We start from the raw sequence: 22,453 nt of genomic DNA on the forward strand, positions 1-22,453 counted from the left end.
CTGGAGTGGGTGAACTTGGGGCCCTTCAACCAAGAAGGAGTGAGGGTATACCACACACTGTTCGTAATGAATCATAAAACCAGCAGCTGGTGTTTCAGAAACTCTGGTACCACTGCGGGAGCTTTGAAGTATCTTAGACAGTCAGATTTTGACAATTTGTCTAAATAGAGAAGACTGGACTAGAAGTAATGAGACCTATGATCTAATCCCTGCTCTCACATTGGGCCTCTATTTCCTCTCCTGTAAGTTAAGGGGATTAGACGAGGTGGTCTCTAAAGTTCCATCCAGTTCTAACAGCATATGATTTTTTGAGATTTGAGCTCCATTTGACTCCACTTCAGCTCAGTCCCAATTTCAGTAATTGATGAATGAACCTTCCTCTGTTACTATAAACAAGTCACTTTCCCTTTCTGGGGTCTTAGTTTCCTTTTCTATAGAATGAAGGCATTGAGTAGATGTCAGCATGATAGAGGAGCCCTGATTCTCAACAAACATCCCAGTAAAGCTCTAAAGATGCACAAAAAGGAATAATGACAGAAAAAAATCAAAAGAGAAACTGTTATAAACTGCTACATCCAGCCCAGAATGGCAAAACCAACCAACCAAATAAACCACAACAAACCAGAACAAATACTGCCAGAACCCTGAGGAAGTTCTGAGGCTAGAAAGGATGCAGTGAGCAAACAGCTCAGATAGAGCACAGGACAGGGCCAGAGGAGCAGCCAAGCCCAAGCAGCCCAGTACCAGATAGCCCAGGCAGTCTATGCAAGGAAGCCACAGATATAAAAAGGGTCACAGGAGGCCTGCTACCAGCACAGGCAACACTATCTCATTGGTATCTGACTGGATTCTAGCAAGAGACAAAACCAGCTCCAGGTTTAGAACCATGTAAGAAGGAGAAAAAGCAGGAGCCAAGGTTCAAAGCAAAGTTGAACCAATTGAGCCACCAGGAGACTGGTCCAAAGCCCAAGAATTCCTGAAGAAGGTCAGGTCTACCACTAGTTACCACAACCAGGACCATGTGGGGCCTGCCCAGACCATCTAAGGCTGTAAGACAAAACGCAAAGCCCTAATCCAGAAACTAGGGCTGGAGATAAAAGTAAACAAAATGAAGAAATATTATGAACTGATGAAAGCCTAAAACATAATCCCAGAAGAAAAGATTAACTCTACAACAAATCCAAATAGAGACTCAAAGAAATTAATGTCCTGGCCACAAAGACTATGGGATAACTTGAAAGAAATTCAATGAGAAATTCAAAATGTGATGGTAAAGAAAATAATGGAGGAAAAATGGAAAGGAGAATTAGTAGCTTAGAAGAGAGGACGATAACCCTAATCCAAGAATTGAACTCCCTGAAAATTAGAATGAAACAAGCAAAAAGCAATTACTCCATGAGATGAGAAGAAATATTAAAAACAAAATTGGAAAAAAAAAAGAAAGGAATCAGGACAAAGAGAATTAATCTAGGAATAATCGGACTACTTGAGAATCATGACCCCCCTCCCTCAGAACTCCAGATGTCATATTTCAAGAAATATTTCAAAAACTTCCCAGATCTACTAGAATGAGGGAACAAAGTGAAAATAGAATCTCATTTCCTGAAAGAAACTCCAAAATGAGAATTCCCCAGAAAATAATAACAAAAACACAGAGTTTATAAGTTAAAGGGAAAAAAATACTGCAAGTGACCTCCAAAAAAAAAATAGAGTTTGGGTACCAAAGAACCACAGTAAGGATCACTCAAGATTTGACTGCTTCCCCTATAAAGAAAAGAAAGCTGGGAATATGATATTCTAAAAGGCAAAAGATAAAGGCTTATAACCAAGAATAACTCATCAGGCAAAACTGAGTATAATACTACAGAATAAAAAAAAATGAACTTTTCATGAAGCAGAAGACTTGCAACCTTTCTGGATGAAAAGGCCAGACTGAGTAGAAACTTTAAAATGCAAATGTAGTCATCAAAAGAAAAATAGACAGATATACACATTTGTTCAATTAGGAGGGAATATATAATGAAGAATTTTTATCTCCTAGTGGGGGATAGAAGAAGATAGAAGAAGCAAATATGCTTGTATTCAAAGGTTACAAAGGGAGCTAAATAACATAAACCCAGGGCCTAAGATGATTTGGTTCTGTTCGGATGAAAATGAGAAATGGGTGGGAAAGAGAAATATACTGGGGAGGAAAGGAGGAGGAAGGGGAAGGAATTTACCATCTCACATAATAAGACAGACAACTGGCAATTCAGATTATAGTGTTCATGATAAATATTTAATATAATAATAGTTAATAAAAATAAAATCCACCATGAAGATAATTATAGCCTATTGGCCAACAGCTGTTGTAGAGAATGAAGAGGTAGAGAAATTCTATGAATAATTTGATGTCTCTCCAAATTAAATCAACATATACTTTAATCATAAGAGATTTCTATGCAAAGAAGACAGAGGAAGATATCATAAACATTACAAAATAAAAAGATTGGCAAGAGACTCAGCTATATGATGATGAAAATAGAAGGAGGAAACAGATAAAAAAACATGGAAAAGATCTGCCAAGATTTTAAAAATAAACTCTCATCTCCATCAGTGAGAGTGAAACTACAATATTTGGGCTCTAACCTCACAATTTCCAATGTGCTCATTAAGAAAGTGGAATAAGGGGGCAGCTAGGTGGTGCAGTGGATAGAGCACCAGCCCTGAAGTCAGGAGGACCTGAGTTCAAATCCGGCCTCAGACAAAAACACTTGACACTTACTAGCTGTGTGACCTTGGGCAAGTCACTTAACCCCAACTGCCTAAAAGCCAAAAGAAAAAAAAAAGAAAGTGGAATAAGCACATAAGAACACTAAAATAGAATGATATCTGGACTATACTAAGTATACGCAGAAAAAGTCTGCATTGGAGGTAATGCCATTTTAAGAGTTCTGACAAAATAGTTCTCAAGAAAGAGGGAAATACCATATTTTTGAAATCAGACTTTAGTTCTATCAAAAAATTTAAAAAGTTGGGTAGAGTACAGACCAGGACCCAGCTGAACTCTCCCAACATCCCACTCCAAATAACTTTAAAATAATATCCCAAATCAAATTATTGAGCAGCAGAGTCAAAAAAAGTTCAGAGAGAGACATTTTTCCAGCCTAAGACAACTTAGGACGTTGGCAGAAGAGGTCTGTGATACTGGGGTAGCTGCAGGCTTAGAACTTGAGCATGGTAGAAGTACCAGTGGTGGGCCTTGGAGACACCTGTGAAAATAGCAGCAGCAGTAGTAGCAGCAGATGCAGCATCAAGAACTCTTAGCCCAGAGATGGTAAGGGGACCAGACAACTGGTTAGAAAGAGATTACAAGGGACCCTCTGTTGGTACTGGCTGCGTCTGGCATTGATTGGCAATTCTATTGCCCATAAGCAGCCCTAGGTCATAGTTCTAGGTGTGGTAAGGGACCCTGATCACTGTTGTAAGGTCTAGAGTAGCACCAGTACTTGAGGCTACAGGGGAGCAACAGCCTTTCCTAGGTAAAGACTAGAGCACAGACTAGGAGAGTGGTAACTACACTTCTCCTAGGATAACACCATCTTAGAAGCACTGAAAATTTGCAGACCCCCCCAGAGCTAGCTCTGAAAACAGCAGTATAAAAAATCCTGAATCTTGAGACAATGCCTTCCCACCCCAAGGTGAGTGAAGCCCAATTTTAACATAAAGTTCAAAGTCAAGAAATAGGCTGGAAAATGAGCAAATAACAATAACAACAAAAAGAACTTGATCACAAAAAGCTACTACAGTGGCAGGGAAAACCAAGACATAAACTTAGAAGAAAAAAAATAAAGAAAACAGACACAAGAAAAGCCTCAAAGCAAAATATTAATTGGACTCAAGTCCAGAAAAATTCCTGGAAGAGTTAAAGAAAGATATGAGTGGGAGATAAAAAATTGGGAAAAGAAATGAGAACAATGTAAGAAATTTATGAAAAGATAATTAACATCTTGGTAAAAGAGGCACAAAAAAAAACCCCACTGAAAACCTTAAAAAAGAGAATTAGCCTAAAGTTAAAAGAGGCACAAAAATTCACTGAAGAAAAGAACTTCTTAAAAATAAGAATTGGCCAAATGAAAAAAAAGGTTTTAAAAAAAGCTCACTGAAGAGACTAATTCCTTAAAAATTAGAATTAGGCAAGTGAAAGCTAATGACTCCATGAGACTTCAAGAAACAATAAAACAAAGTCAAAAGAATGAAAAAAATAGAAGAATGTGAAATATCTCATTGAAAAAATAACTGACATGATAAATAGATCAAGGAGAGATCATTTAAGAATTATCTGACTACCTGATAAAAAAAAAAAAAAGAGCCTGGCCATCATATTTCAAGAAGTTATCAAGAAACACTATCCCAATATCTTAGATCCAGAGGGTAGAATGGAAATTGAAAGGATCTGCCAGTCACCTCCTGAAAGAGAACCCAAAATGAAAACTCCCTGGAATATTATAGCCAAATTCTAGAGCTCTGAAGTCAAGGAAAAACTACTGTAAGCAATCATTAAGAAACAACTCAAATTCTGTGGAGTTACAGTCAGTGTCACACAAGATTTAGCAGCTTCCACATTAAAGGAGCAGAGAGCAATAGAATATAACATTTTGGAAGGCAAAGGATCTAGGAGTATGACAACGAATAACTTACCCAAAAAAACTGAGTATAATCCTTCATGGGGAAAAACTGATATTTAATGAAATAGAGGGCTTCCAAGCATGCCTAATGAAAAGATCAGAGCTGACCAGAAAATCTGACATTTAAACAGAAGATTGAAGAGAAGCATAAAAAGGTACTTTTTGAAAGTATGAAATAATAATGATAAGGAATATGAAAGAATATTCATAATAAATATTGAAAGAATAATAATAAAGGATTCAATGAAGGTAAACTGTTTTGATACATGTAACTCCTAAGAACATTATCATTATTAGGGCATATAGAAGCAGTCTACATAGAAATAGGGCACGGGTATAAATAAATTATGTTGGAATGATCTTACAAAAAAAAGTGAATGCGTGAGAAAGAAGGATGCCCTGGGAGAAGGGAAAAGGAAGATGTAAAATGGGGAAAATTATCACACATAAAAGAGGTGTTCAAAGAGCTTTTATAGTTGAGGGGAAAATGGGTCAGGGTGGCAGGCAATGCTCGAACCTCACTCTCCTTGGGATTGATTCAAATTGGGAAAACACTACATACTTAGTTGGCTATACAAATCTATCTTACCCAATAGGGAAATAAGAGAAAAGGGGTATAAGAGATATGGGAAGCGAGGTGACAAAGAGGAAGGTGGATTAAGGGAGTCACTGGTCAGAAGCAAAACATATTTTTGAAGAGGATAAAAAGAGAGAAAACAGAAGAAAATAAGATGGAGGGAAATACACAATTGGTAGTCATAACTGTGAATGTGATTGGAATGAACTAACCCATAAAACAGAAGTGGATAGCAGAATGGATTAGAAAACTAGAATTCAAAATTACGCTGTAAACGAGAGACACTTAAAACAGAAAGACACATACAGAGTTAAAATAATAGGCTGGAGAAGAATCTATTAGGCTTCAGCTGAAGTAAAAAAGGCAAGGGTAGCAATCATGACCTAATTAAGAGAGATATTCAGAGAAACTACATTTTGCCATAAACAATAAAGTAGTATCAAAAAAATTTACAGCAAGTTTCTCTGATAAAGGTCTCATTTCTCAAATATGAGGGAACTGAGTCAAATTTATAAAAATAAAAATTTATTAAAATATAAAAAAAGTCCCAATTTAATAAATGGCTAAAGGATATGAACAGGTAGTCTCCAGAAGAAATCAATATCTATAGTTATGTGAAAAAATGTTCTAAATTCCTATTGATTAGAAAAATGAAAATTGAAACAAGCCTGAGGTACCACCTCACACCTTTCAGAAATGACAAATGCTGGAGGGATGACAGAAAGTAGGTACATTATGAATTGTTGATGTAGTAGTAAACTGATCCAACTATTCTGGAGAACAATCTGAAACTATGCCCAAAGGGCTATAAAACTGCATACCCTTTCAACCAGCAATACTACTACTGGGTCTGTGTCCTAAAGAGATCGAAGAAAAAGGAAAATGATGTATATGTATAAAAATATCTATAGCAGCTCTTTTTGTGGAGACGAAGAATTAGTAATTGAAGGGATACTCATCAACTGGAGAAAGACTGAACAAGTTGTGGCATATGATTGTGATAGAGTACTATTTTGCTATAAGAAATGATGAAGGGGGTGATTTCATAAAAAACATGGCAAGACTTATATGAACTGATGCAAAGCAAAATGAGAAGAACCAGGAGATCACTGTGCACAGTAACAGAAGATTTGTAATGATGATCAGTTGTGAAGGAGTTGGCTACTCTGAGCAATACAATGTTCCAAGGCAATCCAAAGGATTCATTATGAAAAATTGCTATCCATCTCCACAGAGAGAACTGATGAACTCAGAATGTAGACTAAAGTATAATTTTTTGCTTAATTTTTTTTCCTTTTTTGTGATATGGCTAATATGGAAGTATATTTTGTATAATTTCACACATGTATAATTGATATCATATTGTTTACCTTCTCAGAGTGTGGGAGAGAACCGGGGGTGAGGGAGAGAACTGGGAACTCAAAATTTTAAAAAGAAAAGAATATTAAAAACAAATAGTAATTTTAAAATATTAAAAATTAAAAAGTTATCTAGAGGATATTAATACCTATGGACTCATAAACCCATCTTTCCCATCTCTGTAAAATCTATATGAGAATAATCTACATACATATTTAGGATGTCTTTTGGAAAGGTATGAGAAGTTAACAGGCTGGCCTTCACAATATTCTATATGATATCCATATTGACTCTCACAGAGTCTAAAAGGGGCAAAGAATACGAGATCTCACTAGGGCTATTGTTTGATGTCTATTAAAAAAAAGCACTTGACTTAGCAGAGTAAAATACCACTTTAAAGTCTTTTGTATAAAGTGTCATCCCTGAATATGTCAAAATCATTTAAGATTCCTTGGAAGATGTAAGAACAAAGATAACTTTGTTTGACAATGTTCTGATTATCAATATCATATGAGGCATAAAACAAGAAGCTGTAGGATTGTCAAAGATATTCATGACTGTAGGATGTGTAGTACAAGCTACAAATTGAACAGAGATTTCCTAGAGACCATGAGGTTTGCCAGATGCTTCTGTTTGTAAATCTCATTTCTCTTTTGCTCTAAGTCCTGGAATATTATGGAACTCTAAGGCATTCAATCTATTTCTTCACACATAAAAACCAAATGGATGAAGAATGTATTTTGTTCAGACTATGAAGCACAATCAAATGGACAACTACAGTGTTTGGTCAATCAGTACACATATCTTGGATAGACAATGAACTGAGCTAAGAATTGACTAGAAGACAAGTAGGCTATATTATTGCACTTAGCAACTGTACTGTATTTTTAATGACCTCTAGTTTCTCCCTAAAACAAAGGCTTTGGTGATTCCATATCAATATAAATTTTAGCACACCAGAGTCTCCAAATAATTGAAGTTATAGGTCACCTAGAAGACAACAGAGAGGTGAATGGTGAGAATGAGTAGCATGCAACGTTATTACCAATGATGTATAGGACAAAAGAATGAGCATAATTGTTATCATCAGAAAAAGTACAATGACCCTCACTCTGAAACTATCTTTCCCCACCCTGTTTTAAGGAGAAGCTGAGCTTTGGGTGGGGGACTGACTGGGGAAGTGGCTGTAAGACAAATGTGATTGAGTAGCTATGTCAAATAGGAACCTACTATTCCCTCAAGCTCTCATCCTATAATTCTCCTTCCTTATTCAGTCAAACTTGTAGAAAAAGCTGTGTGCACCTGTTACCTGTATTTCCTCTTCTTTTAGTCACTTCTAAACTCTTTTAAGATTTGTCTTTCTACCTCCTCATTCAACTGAAACTGCGTTCTACAAAGGTGCCAATGAACTCAATTGACACATCTGACTAACTACACTATTCTCCCGGGTATTCTTTCTTTTCTGGGTTCTACGTAGCTGGTTCTTCTACCTCTCCTCTTCTCCATTTCCTCTGAAGGCTTTCTCATCATCCACATTACTCCTACTGACTATGAGTACAATTCAGTGATCTGTCCTGAAGTCATTTCTCTTCTCTCTCCACTCTCCCAATTTGTGATATCATCAGCTCTCCCAGATTTACTTATTGGCTCCTGTGCAGAAATGACTACCATGGCTACATATCCATCTCTGGTCTCTCTGCTGAATTCCAGTCCCAAATCACCAATTCTCTGTTGGATATTCCACATTGGATGTGCCATAGACATCTCAAACTCGACCTATCCAAAACTGAAATCATTTTCTTTCTGCCAAAACTCTCTCCTCTTTCAAGCTTCCTTATTTCTGTTGAGGGCATCATTATCTTTCCAGTCTCCTATGCTTGAAACCTTGGCTTTAATCTGCTTTATTTCACATATCAAATAATTTGCCAAATCTTGCCATTTCAACCTCCATAACATATCTTGGCTATGTCCCTTTCTCACTACTTACATGGCCACAGTGTTAATTCAGCCCTTCATCAAATCTCACCTGTACTATTACAATAACCTCCTAATTGTTCTCTCTGCCTCGATACTCTCCCCACTCCAATCTATCTTCCACATAGCTGCCAAAAGTATAGGTCTTACCATGTCATTCCCCTACTCAATACATTCCTATTGCCTCTAAGATAAAATATAATATTCCCTGTTTGGCTTTTAAAGCCCTTTATAACCTTGTCCCAACCTACCTTTCTTGACTCATTATAGATTATTCTCCTTCCTGAACTCCACAGTCTAGCCAAACTGGTCTTTCTGCTGTTGTTTATACATGATTCTCCATCCCCCATTTCCATGTCTTTGTCCTAGCTACACCCTATGCATAGAATGTACTCTCTCCTCACCTCCACCATGTAGAATTTTTTATTTCCTTTAAGATAATTCAAGCATCACCTTCCATATGAAGCCTTTCCTGATTTCCATCCCCCCATCAACAACTTCTAGTATCCTCCCTCCTTAAACTATCTTGTATTCATATTATATTTCTTTGGGATGTACTTAAATACGTATGTGTTCTTTCTTCTCTTAGAATATAAGCTCCTTGATGGCAGGTACTATTTCATTTTTGTCTTTTTATCTCCAGTGTCACATACAGTGTTAACACATAGTAGAAACTTAATAAATATTTGTTGGTTCATTATTCTGTAAAATAAGAGGGTTGGAAAGACCCTATGACTTCTTCTTTTCTCAGTCTTAAAATAATGGTAACACTAATGTTACACAGGTGTGGGTAGCCACCATGCACAGAGGGAAAAGTTCAGTGAGGAGGCTGGCTATTCTAGGTGAAGGAATGGAACAGAATGTCAGCTGTAACATTCTATTATCACTGGCATGGATAATATTCACATTACAAGAACAAAGAGGTGTCTTTACTTTGTAATTAAGCTACAACCGATATCTGAAAGTAATTATTACACAAATAAGTTGGGTATTCTGTTATTTTTGTTCTTCATATAGGCAAAGTGCCTTATTTGTTAAGAACTCAGAGATAAGAATGTCTTCAGGGAAATGTATGATTAAAAAAAACAACCCAACAGGTTGGTCACGTAGTGCTCTATTGGTATCCTCAAGATGTCAGGAGACATCTAGATCCAATGACCTAGAACACTGGATAGACCTCTGTGGCAAATACACAGAAGGTTTTAGAGAAGAACCACATAGGATAGGAATGGCATGGATAGGTTGCAATGTGTATAGTTGGAGAGAACATCCAAGTCACTAAGATGTTGGATTCATTTGAGTATTTGAGTATAGAAGGATGTTTGAAAATTATTCTTTTGGTGAATTATCCTAGCAATCTAATGAGCAAATTTAGGATTAGGATCATAAATCTAGAACTGGAAGGGACCTTTGAGGCCAAGAAGAGACCTGAGAGCCAGTGTTGGTACAGTGAAAAAGGAATTGAATTTTGGATGCTTTGGTTGGTAGCCTGGCTCTGCCCTTCAATTACCTGAGTGACCTTAGACAAGTCACTTTAACATCTCTGAGATCCAATTTCCTCATCTGTAAAATGAGAATGTTGGATGAGATAAGGGGTTCTTAATTTTTGTGTGTGTCACAGACCCCTCTGACATTCTGTTGAAGCCTATGGACTCTTTCTCAGAACAATATTTGTTGCCAATTCATAATTGAAGACAATGCTAAATTTCACTTAGAAGTTAGTGAAAATAAAGGTGTATATATATATATGTATATATATGTGTGTGTGTATATATGTGTATATGTGTGTGTGTGTGTATGTATTCTCTTAGGGGCCTATGGACCTCAGGTTAAGAACCCCTGGACTACCTGATTCCTAAGGTCCCTTCTAGCACTCAATCTATGATCCTACTCTTAGAAATTCTTAATGACTGGTGAAAGGAGACACAGAAGATTGGAGAATTTTTACCCAATTAATACAGCAGACAAGTTTCAGGGTCAGGAATAGCCTATTCAATGCTTATTTTTCCAGATTTCTCTTGAGCCCTCTGAACCTATGTTGTTTGATTTATTCTGGCTAGATACAGACAAGCCCTATTTTCCCTATACACTAGTTTGGGGAAATTTAATGGCTGTGTCAGGAAGTGGTACGGTGGAAAAGCCTACTACACTTAGAGACAGGAGACCTAGGTTACAATCCCCTTTTGATACTGCTTGTGGAATTGTAGACAGCTCACACCTCCCTTCCCATTGGGAACCTAGATTTTCTCCTCTTCAAAAAGAGAAGGGTTGGACTAAATGTTCTCCAAGGTGCCTTCTAGCTCCTTATTGTTGTCCAGTTGTGTCCAACTCTGACCCTATTTGGGGTTTTCTTAGCAGAGATACTGGAGTGGTTGCCATTTTCTTCTCCAGATCATTTTACAGATGAGGAAACAGGCAAATGGGAGTAAGTGACTTGCCAAGGGTCACACAGATAGTAAATATCTGAGACCAGATTTGAACTCATATTCCTGACTCCAGGCTCAGCACTCTATCCACTGTGTCACCTAGCTGCTCCTTCCAGCCCCTACATTCCGTGTTTTAAATACTTTAGGGAGATCTGTGCATGAGACAGCAAAATAGCCTGGCAAAAATAATTGAAACCAACTTAAAACAGTCAGCTCTTGTGGATTTGATTCATGTATTATGTACTTCACAGCTTGTTCCATAATAAAACTTTCGATTGCAGATTGGCTTTCCTGGTAAACCAGCATACTCCTTTTGTCATTTTCATTGTTTAACCAGTTTGATACTAGGGGGATACTAATTGGCAGTGGCAAATTATATTGTGACAGTGATCACTGGCAGGTGATATGGGAGATTGAGGGTGGGGCTTATAGCAATAGCATTAGAAAATCCCCACAGCCCCTCAGGTTTACCCTTAGATTCCCCTGGAGAGATAAAGCTCAGCCTTACTGGCAACCCACCCTGTCAATGGAGTTGGTGTTCTGAGAGGGAGCCCAAAGCCTAAGCTCTGAGAATACAAATACAAAAGAGAGTAGCTCCTCTAAGACCTTACATTCCAATGGGGGAGATGACACACGTAGAAGAGTGGTATCTAGCAAGGGGCACCTTGGTCAGAAATTGACAGGGATGGTCATTGGCAATGTTGATTCAATTGTGGTTCCAGAACTAGAGGAGAATGAAAGTGTACTTGAAAGTCAGCAAGGTACTATGTTCTCCCTCTTCTGAACCTTTATAGCATTTACTGCCAATATGAATCACAAGCACAATATTGTTGAGTATTGTTAGTTATCTTTTTTAAATCAAGCAGTCAACAAAAATTTATTAGGCATCATTCTGGGAACTAGAGACACAAATGCAAAAGTGAGATAGTTCCTTGACTTCAAAGAGTCAGGTAATGTTGTGTGTTAATGTTGTTCTTCTTACGTCCCTCCCGTAACCTGTAAGCGCCAGAAAAAATCTTTTCTAGATCTAAGCCTCTCCTACACGTTTGTTGAATGGAATTGAATAGGGACCCCAAAATTCCAGTTACTGAGGCCCCCAGACACCATATCTTTCCCTTGCCCTCCTTAATCTATTTAATGTTAGGCTCTCAGTCAAGTTAGAAAGCAACTACAGACTCCTGATTTAGGTAAATGGACCATTCCACAGATTTTTACTTAATGTGAATTTTGCCTCTTCTAGTGGGGAAGGAAGATAGGAAATGGGGCCAACACATGGTTCAAGGACATGGGGGGTGGGACAAGCCACGTGGAGGCCTGGTGAAAGCCTGGCTCAAATGGAGAGAGAATGTGTGGGGGCAGACATGTAGGGATGAGACACGGACAGAGACAGGAGAGTATAGGCCACATGTGGGGTGGAGGACAAACATGCCTTTTGCAATCTCCCATTTCTTCCCCTACAGTGACTTCTGTGTGGTTTCTTATGGGTGTTTAGTGACCCTGGTGAACACAAAAGTGATGCTTTGACCTCAGTATTCAGCAGTGCCTCCAATAATGCAAGGGAAATGAAGCTCTCAAGGCACAACTTGAGCCTGAGGAGAAATATCTCCTTAGGAGCCCAAGGCAACACTGTACGGAGCAGGTTCCACACCTCTGAGTTGTTTTGTTTTATTTTGAAATACTCTCCTTGTTAAAAGACGATAACCATTCAGAATTCTGCTCTACCTTATGCAGTTCTCCAAATGGACCACAAGAGGGAACCCTGGGAAATTTTATGGCCAAATCCTCTTCGTTTTATTTTAAATTCCAAAGTGCTACCTATTTCCTTGGAGCTCCGGGCAAGAACCATGTGAGCAAGGGGTGTACAAGTTGTATTTAGGCGGGAAAATCAGCAGGTTTACATGGTAGCTGAATAAACTATTGGTAGCTCCTGATGAAATTAAACCCTTCCCTTCTCACTCCCAACCAGCCAGTATCATAGGATGAGCCGAAACAGCCTGTTTTTCTGCTGTCACTTTCCACAGAATATAAATTCCTATTCCTAGAGGAACAAAACAGAAATGCTAATATTACTGTAATATAATAAACAAATAAACAAATATTAATATTCCCACTTCAATGAATTTGAGGAGTGTGCCATGATTTCATTCCACCACTGTATATCTGAACCTGTCCTTACCTCATTGGATTTTAGAGTCTCAGGGCTAGAAGGGAATTCAGTGGGCATAGGACCACAGATTTAGACCTGGAAGAGACCCTAGAGGCCACTGAGTCTAATCTTTTTATTTTACAGATAAGGAAGATAAGTAGTAGTAGTAACAACAACAACAATAATAATAATACTTATATAGTTAAGGTCTAAGTACTTAGAAATATTGTCTCATGTAATTCTCAAACAACCCTGTAAGGCAAATGCTATTATTATTCTCCTTTTACAGTTGAGGAAACTAAGGCAGACAGAGGTTAAGTGACTTGCCCGAAGTCACCTAGTTAGGAAGTATCTGAGGCTGGATTTGAAGTATCTGAGGCTGGATTTGAACTCTGGCATTCCTGACTCAGGCCCAGTACTCTGTGCACTATGGTGCCACCTAGCTGCCAAACTAAGGCCCAGAGAGGTTAAATGAATTGCCATCAACAGATGAAAAGCCATCTATTCCAGCTGGTACTCGAGACTGAATTTCCTCTACAACACCCTTGGATAAGTGGACATTAGATTTGGAAACTGCAGGACCTGGGATCACATTATTTCCAATTGTTACTGAGGACCTAGAGCTCACCATTGACTGAAGAACCTGGAGTACGATGCTGATAAGAGACAATACTTGCCATTGACTAGCACAGACATTTTCCACAGCTCTTAGCTTGCCTTTATCTGTCTGGGAAGAAGAGGAGCTTTCTAACTTCCCTAAGTATCAATCCCACTGAGATACAGGCTCCTCTCCAGCCTCCAGCCTCCACAGCACTGACTTTGCCCCAGTCCAAGCACCCTCTCTTTCCCTGACTTCCAGCTACACATTTACCTGATGCTGTGTGATATTCACCCCAAGGCAAACCCCAGTGGACAATTAGAAAGAGGGGTGAGCTGGAGCTTGCTGGTACTGGCTAGCAAGAGCCAATTGTTAAATTTTCACTGTATTTACTCTTCAGAAATCAGGGTCTGATTTATTGCTTTTTTGAATGTCTAAACTTATGAAAAGTGATAGAGAAAATGTTAATAATGTAAATTAAACTTAAAAGTGTTCCTTGAAGTACTTTTTTTAAAAGAGTTGATTGATAAACATTTACCAGAACACCTCTGCTGACAACCTACCTAAAGTCATTCCTCAATGATTAACATACTTGTACCCCCTCCTCATCTCGGTGACCCTGAACCCCTGCCATTGTTCAAACCTTCTTCTTTGTCCCCCACTGACTGCTCTTTTATTCCCATCCCCCTCAACTTAATCTCCCCAAAGTCTCACTCTAAATTTATCCTCCACTCCTATATGTAATTCCTGTTCTACAGATAACAAACTTTCATCTTAAACCTTTTCCTTTCTTGGTCTAGCCATTTTTTTGCACTCACTGAGACCTGGCTCCCTCCTGATGATAAAGCTTCCCTAGTCCCCCTTTCCAGCATTGGTTGAACATTTACTGCTCCCCAACCATCCAACTCACTGACTGTGGTGGGAAGTTGAATTAATCCTTATTTCCCATTTGTTTCCCACTTCAAGGCTCTCCCCCAACACCAAAACTCACTAACCTCCCTTTCTTTGAGGTTTACTAAATACACATTTACTACCCAATCAAGATTTTGATGGTTTTTGTTTACTGACCTTCAGGATGGGTTCCTTCCTTCCTCAATGAATTCAGTGTCTGGCTCACAGTTTTTCTCTCTTTCCCTACTCATGGGGTGATGGGACCTGGACCCCTAAAAGGAAAAGACCATATCTTTGAAGGCAACCCAGTCTCTGAATTTTCCCATACATTTCAGTAACCCAAATCACTGGTGCCTCAGCTCAAGGCTTCTTGCCCATCCCTGTCCACTTAGATCACTTAATTAGCTTACTTGACAGTTCTTTCTCTGTAGCTCTTGGTTCATCCCAAACTACTTTATTCCTTTCACTGTTGCACCTGGCCCACCCCAGACTACTCACCACTCCTTAATCCCATCCAGATCCTTTCACTGTCCTTTTTGTACATAAGCATCAGTTTCACCCACATTAATTTGCAGGTTCACTGGGAATCCTGCTCCCTTCTGTTGGCATTACAATAAACTTTACCACTGACTGGAAGATGGTTTGAGTGCGTGAATTCATTCCAGGTGAACACCACCCTGTATGGTGACATTCCGGGGTTCCTAGTGTTGCAGTCTGAGAGTTTGGGACCCCTCAAAGGATGGGGTCGTCTGGAATGAATTCACAGACTCAAGCATTCTTTAAGTCAAGTGGCAAAGATTTATTGTTATGTTTTTCAGTGGGCAAGGATTCTTAAGGAACTTGCAAGAGACTGAGGATGGAGCTAGGGTTTATATGGAAAGGGCATGGGAAAGAAATGCCAGGGATACCGATTAAGTAATCTAAAGGTGTCTTTGGGAGCTACGGATGAGAAAGTACAGGGAGTATACCAGACAGGAAGGGAGATGACAGAGGTATGGATCTTGGGAGTCTGGCAAGAGGAAGAGTCCTTGGGCCAGCCAAGGACAGGACTCCTTGGGCTGGGCAAGGCACCCCTCTCTCTCTGTCTTGATGAGAGAATGTTCTGCAACAAGGGAAAGCTTTCTCACAAGACAGGAACTTACTAAGGAATTGGGAGGCTTCCAGAGACATGATCTGAGGGCTGGGGCCTGAGCAGCCCAGCACTCTCTCACTCACCCAGCTTTGTGTAGTTGCACCAAGGAGACAGATAAGGGTCTTGCTGGGGCCCACACATGGTAATTGCTAGGCACTGTGTCCTTGGGCTGGGGAGTGATTGTCAGAGACAGTGTTTCTGAGACTAGGGAGAAATTGGTGTCCAAGTACAAGCACAAGCACCCCCATCACCAGCAACCCCAAATTGCATTAGTACCACCATACTACAGGACTTCAGCTCTACACTGTTCTCTTCTTGGAGGGGCGGAGCCAAGATGGCAGAGTGAAAGCAGTGACTTGCTTGAGCTCTCCCCCCAACCCCTCCAAATACTCATAAAAAATGGCCCTAAACAAATTCTGAAGCAGCAGAATCCACAAAAAGACAGAATGAAACAAATTTTCAGCCCAAGACAACCTGGATGATTGATCAGAAAGGTGTATTGCACCAGGCTGGGAGCGCAGTACAGCACGGCATGGGGGCGCAGGCTGCAGCAAACCTGGTGCAGGCCTCAGAGGATTGAATCATGGGCGTCTGTGGAGGTTTCCAGACTCCTCAATCCACCAATGCCAAAGACAACTTAGAAGGTCAGTGGGAAAAGTCAGTTTCTGCTGTGCTGTGACAGGAAGGTGGGATTTCAGCTCCATTCCCCAAAATCATTGCCCGGGGTTGGGGGGGGGGGGCAGCTGCTTCCCGAGCTTCTGGCCCACAGACTGAGGGGGAATCCAGTGGCTGATCAGAGAGGGATTGTAGGGATCTCTTTGCCAGTGCTGAGGCAGGAATCTCTTGTTTTGTCCGTGTTTGGATCTGGGTCACAGATCTGGGCGGTGGTCCTAGGGTGAGGAGGAACACTGGTGCAGTGGAGCTTGTACTGGCTGTGGAGAGGAACCCCTCCTCACAGTTACAGGACAGAAAGGAGTACTTGTGGTCACAGGCCAGGAAAGGAGTAAACACTTCGCCCTTTATCATACCACCTTGGAAGAACTGAAAATTTACAGGTCCCTGTAAGTGTCTCTGAAAACAGCTGTACAAACCCCCTGAAGCTTGGGACAGTACCCTTCTCCACATTGGAAGCAGATTCGTACCTTAACAAAGAGTTTAAAACTCAAGTAATTGGCTGGGACCATGAGCAAGCAGCGCAAAAAGAGTCAGACTACATTATCTTACTTGGGTGAAAAAGAAGATCAAAATATACAACCAGAAGAAGACAACAAAGTCAAAGCTCCTACATCCAAAGCCTCCAAGAAAAATATGAATCAGTCCAGGCCTTGGAAGAGCTCAAAAGGGATTTTGAGAAGCAAGTAAGGAAGTAGAGGAAAAACTGGGAAGAGAAATGAGTGATGCAAGAAAATCATGAAAAACAAGTCAACAGCTTGCTAAAGGAGACCCAAAAAATACTGAAGAAAATAACACCTTAAAAAAAGCCTAACCCAAATGGCAAAAGAGGTCAAAAAGCCAATGAGGAGAAAATGCCCTAAAAAGAAAAATTGGCCAAATGGAAAAGGAAGTCCAAAAGATTACTGAAGAAAATACTTCCTTAAAAATTAGAATAGAGCAATTGGAAGATAGTGACTTTATGAGAAATCAAGACACTGAACAAATCCAAAAGAATGAAAAATTAGAAAACAATGTGAAATATCTCATTGGAAAAACAACTGACCTGGAAAATAGATCCAGGAGAGAGAATTTAAAAATTATTGGACTATCTGAAAGCCATGATCAAAAAAGAGCCTAGACATCATCTTTCAAGAAATTATCAAGGAAAACTGCCTGATATATTAGAACCAGAGGGCAAAATAGAAATTGAAAGAATCCAAGATCTCCTCCTGAAAGAGATCCCCAAAGGAAAACTCCTAGGAATATTGTAGCCAAATTCCAGAGTTCCCAGGTCAAGGAGAAAATATTACAAGCTGCCAGAAGAAACACAAGTACTGTGGAAACACAATCAGGATAACACAAGATTTAGCAGCTTCTACATTAAAGGACTGAGGGCATGGAATATAATATTCTGGAGGCAAAGGAGATAGGATTACAACCAAGAATCACCTACCCAGCAAAACTGAGTATAATCCTTCAGCGGAAAAAATGGTCATTCAGTGAAATAGAGGACTTTCAAGCATTCTTGATGAAAAGACCAGAGCTGAATAGAAAATTTGACTTTCAAAGACAGGACTCAAGTGGAACATGAAGAGGTAAACAGGAAAGAGAAATCATAAGAGACTTATTAAGATTGAACTGTTTACATTCCTGCATGGAAAGATGATATTTATAACTCATGAGACTTTTGTCAGTATTAGGGTAGTTGGAGGAAAAAATATATGTATATATAGATAGATAGATAGATAGATAGATAGATAGATAGATAGATAGATGATAGATAGATAGATAGATAGATAGATAGATAGATAGATAGATAGATAGATAGATAGATAGATAGATAGAGGGCACAGGGTGAGTTGAAGATTAAGGGGTCATATCTGGAGAATAAAATTAAGGGATGAGAGAGGATTATACTGAGAAGAAGAAAGGGAGAGGTAGAATGGGGTAAATTATCTCACAAAAAAAAACAAAAAGAAAAGTCTCTTACAGTGGAGGGGAAGCAGGGGAAGGTGAGAGGGAATGAGTGAATCTTATTCTCATAGGATTTGGCTTAAGGAGGGAATAACATACACATTCAATTGGGTATGGAAATCTGTCTTACCTACAGGAAAATAGGGGGAGAAGGGGACAAGAGAGCAGGGGGATGATAGAGAGGAGGGCAGATTGGGAAAGGGGTAATCAGAAGTAAATACTTCTGAGGAGGGACAGGGTCAAAAGAAAGAATAGAATAAATGGGAGGGTGGGATAGGATTAAGGGAAATAGAGTTAGTTTTTCACAACAAGTCTACTATGGAAGTGTTTTGCATAACTGCACATGTACAACCTACTAAGTTGCTTGCCTTTTCAATGAAGGTGGGTGAGGAGGGAGGAAGAGAGAGAATTTGAAACCTAAAGTTTTAAAAACATATGTTTAAAAAAATGTTTTCACATGCTACTGGGAAATTAGAAATACAGGAAATGGGGTACAGAAGTCTATCCTGCTCAACAGGAAAACAGAAGGGGAAAGGGATAAGAGAACAGGGGAGAGATAGAAGAGAGGGCAGACTAGGGGAAGGGATATTCAGAATGCATGTCATCTTGGGGTGGGGGGAGGGGTGAGATGGAGTGAAAATTTGGAACTCAAAAACTTGTGGAAGTGAATGTTGAAAACCAAAAATAAACAAATTTCTATTACACTGTCCTCTTCTCTCTAGTCACTTGCCCCCATTATGCTATTGTCAGTCCTGTCCTGCTAAGCCTCAGCTTTCACTATCTCTTGCCTTAGATCCTACTCACATGTTGCTGAATAAAGCTGGGGGGAAAAATCATGCAACTGTGCTAACTGGGTCCACTACAGCTTTATGTGACTTAATCTCAACTGAGCCTTCACTGCACCAAATTATCCTTTTGCATCTTTCTAATCACTATCCCATCAACACAGCAGCTTTTCTAAACTTTTCATCCCTCCTTAAAACTTCTGGTTCCCCTCTCCCCTTAGTTTGCCTCTTATTTCATTGAAAAAAATTGATTCCATTTGCCACAAGCTCCTTCTTCTCCCTTCCTCATATCCACAGGATTTTCCCTTTCCCCTTGCTTAAACAACCAGTCCATGTGCACACGTGATCCCATCACACATCCTGTCTTCTCCAGCAAATTGCCCCTCTTATCATCTCTTCTCTCTCACTTATCTTCAATCTTCCCTGTCTACTAGCTACTTCCTTACTGCCTATAAATAGCCCATGTCTCTCCCATACTCAAAACTTTTACCCTGCTAGCTATCAGTTTCAACCCATATCTCTTCTTTGTTTTGTAGCTGAAGGCCTTGAGAAGTCTTTCTACAACAGGGGCTTCTACTTCATTTCTTCTTGTTCTTCTTCATTCTATGCAGTTTAATTTTCTGACCTTATCATTCAACTGAAACTTTGTCCAAAGTTACCAGTGATCTCTTTATTGCCAAATCTAATGACCTTTTCTCAATTTTCATTCTCCTTTGACCTCTAAGAAGTCTTTGGCATCATCAGTTACTGTCTTTACCTTGGTACTTTTTTCTTTCTAGCTTTTCATGACACTATTCTCCTGGTTCTTCTCCTACCTATCTGTCATGCCTTCTCAAGGTCTCCCACTCCTCTTTTCTCTTCTCCTTTCCTTTCTCTGTATGGGTTATCATGACATTACCTGAGGGTGTACCTTCTGAGGAAGGTAAATTTTGACATCTGAAACCTACCTTAATAGCGTAGGGTTTATTGGCTAGATTTCTGTCTTAAAGGACCATGCCTTAAACTCAATTCACTCTGGCTCTCATTGATTGGCTAGCAATAGGTCCCTGCCCAAGTACCACTTAATGGTTGCTTTTTGGGCCCTGATGGCTCAGAGTAAATGTAAACAGTAATTGTTTCCTTTTTGGCCAGAAACCCTGGGGTCTTTCCTCACACTCTGATTTTGATTTTTTTTGGATCAAAGGGCCCATCCCTTGGCTCACTTCTTAAACAGCCCTAATCACCAAATGGGCATTGCCTCAATTAAAGTGAGAACTAGAAAAGATCTTAGCTTAAAAAGGCGAATGTCTCCCACTGCATCCTGGTCATCTCTGTCCTCCTGATCTATATCTTGCCACTGGGTGCATGGCTCTGGAGGAGAAAGTGAGGCCAGTAACTTTGCACAGTCCTCTCTCACTTAAATCCAATTCACTTGCAAGTGACGGCAACATCTTCCTCATGTCATGGTCCTCTTCAAGAACCATGGACAACTACACACACAACTCCTTTTCAGTGTCTTTTGCTGGATCTTCACTAGACCACATTTACCAACTGTGGGTATTGACTCAGTCCGGCCCTCTTCTCCCTCTATGTTATTTCACTTGGTGATTTCATCAGCTTCCATGGATTCAATGATCATCTCTATGCTGATGATTCTTAGATCTATTTGTCCAACCCTAACCTCTCTCTTGACCTCCAGTCTCACATCTCCAACTGCCTATTGAACATCTTATACTGGACATCCCCTAGACATGTTAAACTCTACATATCTAAAACTGAACTCGTTATCTTTTCTCCAAAACCCTAATCTCTTCCTAACTCCCCTATTACCACTGAGGGCACTACTATCCTCCCAGTCATCCAGGCCTCACAACCTCTCTTACTCTCTCACCCCCCCCCCATCCAATCCAAGTCTTCATGACATCTCTAATATACAAAACTGCTACCATCCTGGAGCAGGCTCTCATCACCTAACTCCTGAACTATTATTGCAATGGCCTGTTTGTTGGTCTTTCTCTCAGGCCCTCTCCCCACTCCAGTCCATTTTCTACTCAGTTTAGTCTTCCTAAAGTTCAGGTCTTACCATGTTGTTCCTTTATTCAGTAAACTCCAGTGGCTCTTTATTATCTCAAGGACCAAATAAAAAATCCTTTTTGGCTTCGAAGTCCTTCATAACATGACCACTTTCTCACTTTTCAGTATTCTTACATGCTACTCTCCACCATATACTTTGTGATCCAGTGACACTGGCCTCTTTGCTGTTCCTCACATAAGACACTATCTCCCGAAAATCTACATTTTTATTAGCTATCCTACATTCCTGCCACTCTCTCCCTCTGAGAGAAATGATTATTAATAACCTATGATTTGGGTAGATTTAGATTCCCCCCCTCCTTTTCTATTATCCTCATTTCAAGACCTCAATCCCTACCCAGATGGGGGCAGCCATTGTGTTCCACTAGGTTTGGGTGGAGATAAATTCTTTGAATAGATTGCCCAAGGCTAGGGTTAGCTTAAGAATTAAACGACATAATCAAAGTAAGGTCCAGCCCGCGTCATGTAATATTCATTCTCTCATTAATTGTTAGCCAATCAGAGTTGATTACCAAAAACTCCTCTTCCAAAAGGGCACATAAACCCTGAGCCTGCCATGATTGTCTTTGGTCTAAGAGAGATGGCCAAATAACTATTATTTTATTAATATCCTTTTATTAAAATATTGGCATTATTAATAAAATGATCAAACTACCCAGAAATCATATCTCTTGACCTTTTTAAATTGCCATGCCTCTTTATCATTCTGGCTACCCTGGTACCCTTCAAATCTCAGCTAAAGTTCTACCTTATGTAAGAAGCCTTTCCCAGTTCTCCTTAATCTTAGTACCTTTCCCTCCTCGGTTATCTCCAATTTATCCTGCATATATCTTGTTGGTACACAGCTGTTTTCATGTTGACTCCCTCATTGGAATGTAAGCTCCTTGAGGGCAGAGACTGTTTTTGCCTTTCTTTGTACTTCCAGTTCTTAGCACTGTGCCTGGCACATAGTAGATGCTTAAGAAATGCTTTTTGACTTGAATGCAGACTAAGAGTTCCTACATCCTTTCTGTAGCTCTCTCAGGTCTCCCCCATGAAGGGATGTACACACAACATTTAAGTGGACTGTCTTCCTAAGTTGTTATGGCCTCCTCAAAAAAATCACCACTTGACTGCCAAACTTCTGAAGATTATCTTCTCCACCTTAGGCAGTTGGTGGCAAGACAAATATACATCAAGAAATCTATAACCAACCCC

The 22,453-nt window shown here is 39.7% G+C and overlaps 1 long non-coding RNA gene across 9 annotated transcripts in view; it reads right to left on the reverse strand.

The window, feature by feature from the left end:
• The window catches only part of LOC110207493 (uncharacterized), a 69,944-nt gene that overhangs the window by 38,487 nt on the left and 9,004 nt on the right, over nt 1-22,453 (reverse strand). For 6 of the 9 annotated variants that reach the window (XR_013484752.1, XR_013484750.1, XR_013484749.1 and 3 more), the window contains exon 2: nt 14,816-14,910. The exons of 2 other annotated variants lie outside the window; for them this stretch is intronic. This is a non-coding gene — a long non-coding RNA (uncharacterized LOC110207493). Of the gene's footprint in view, nt 1-12,770; nt 13,042-14,815; nt 14,911-22,453 lie in introns of those variants that run through there. One more of the 9 variants, XR_013484751.1, reaches the window with a different exon arrangement.

Source organism: Phascolarctos cinereus, unplaced genomic scaffold (genome assembly GCF_003287225.1).
Source record: "Phascolarctos cinereus isolate Bilbo 61053 unplaced genomic scaffold, phaCin_HiC Scaffold_2;HRSCAF=192, whole genome shotgun sequence".
Classification (NCBI taxonomy): Eukaryota; Metazoa; Chordata; class Mammalia; order Diprotodontia; family Phascolarctidae; genus Phascolarctos; species Phascolarctos cinereus.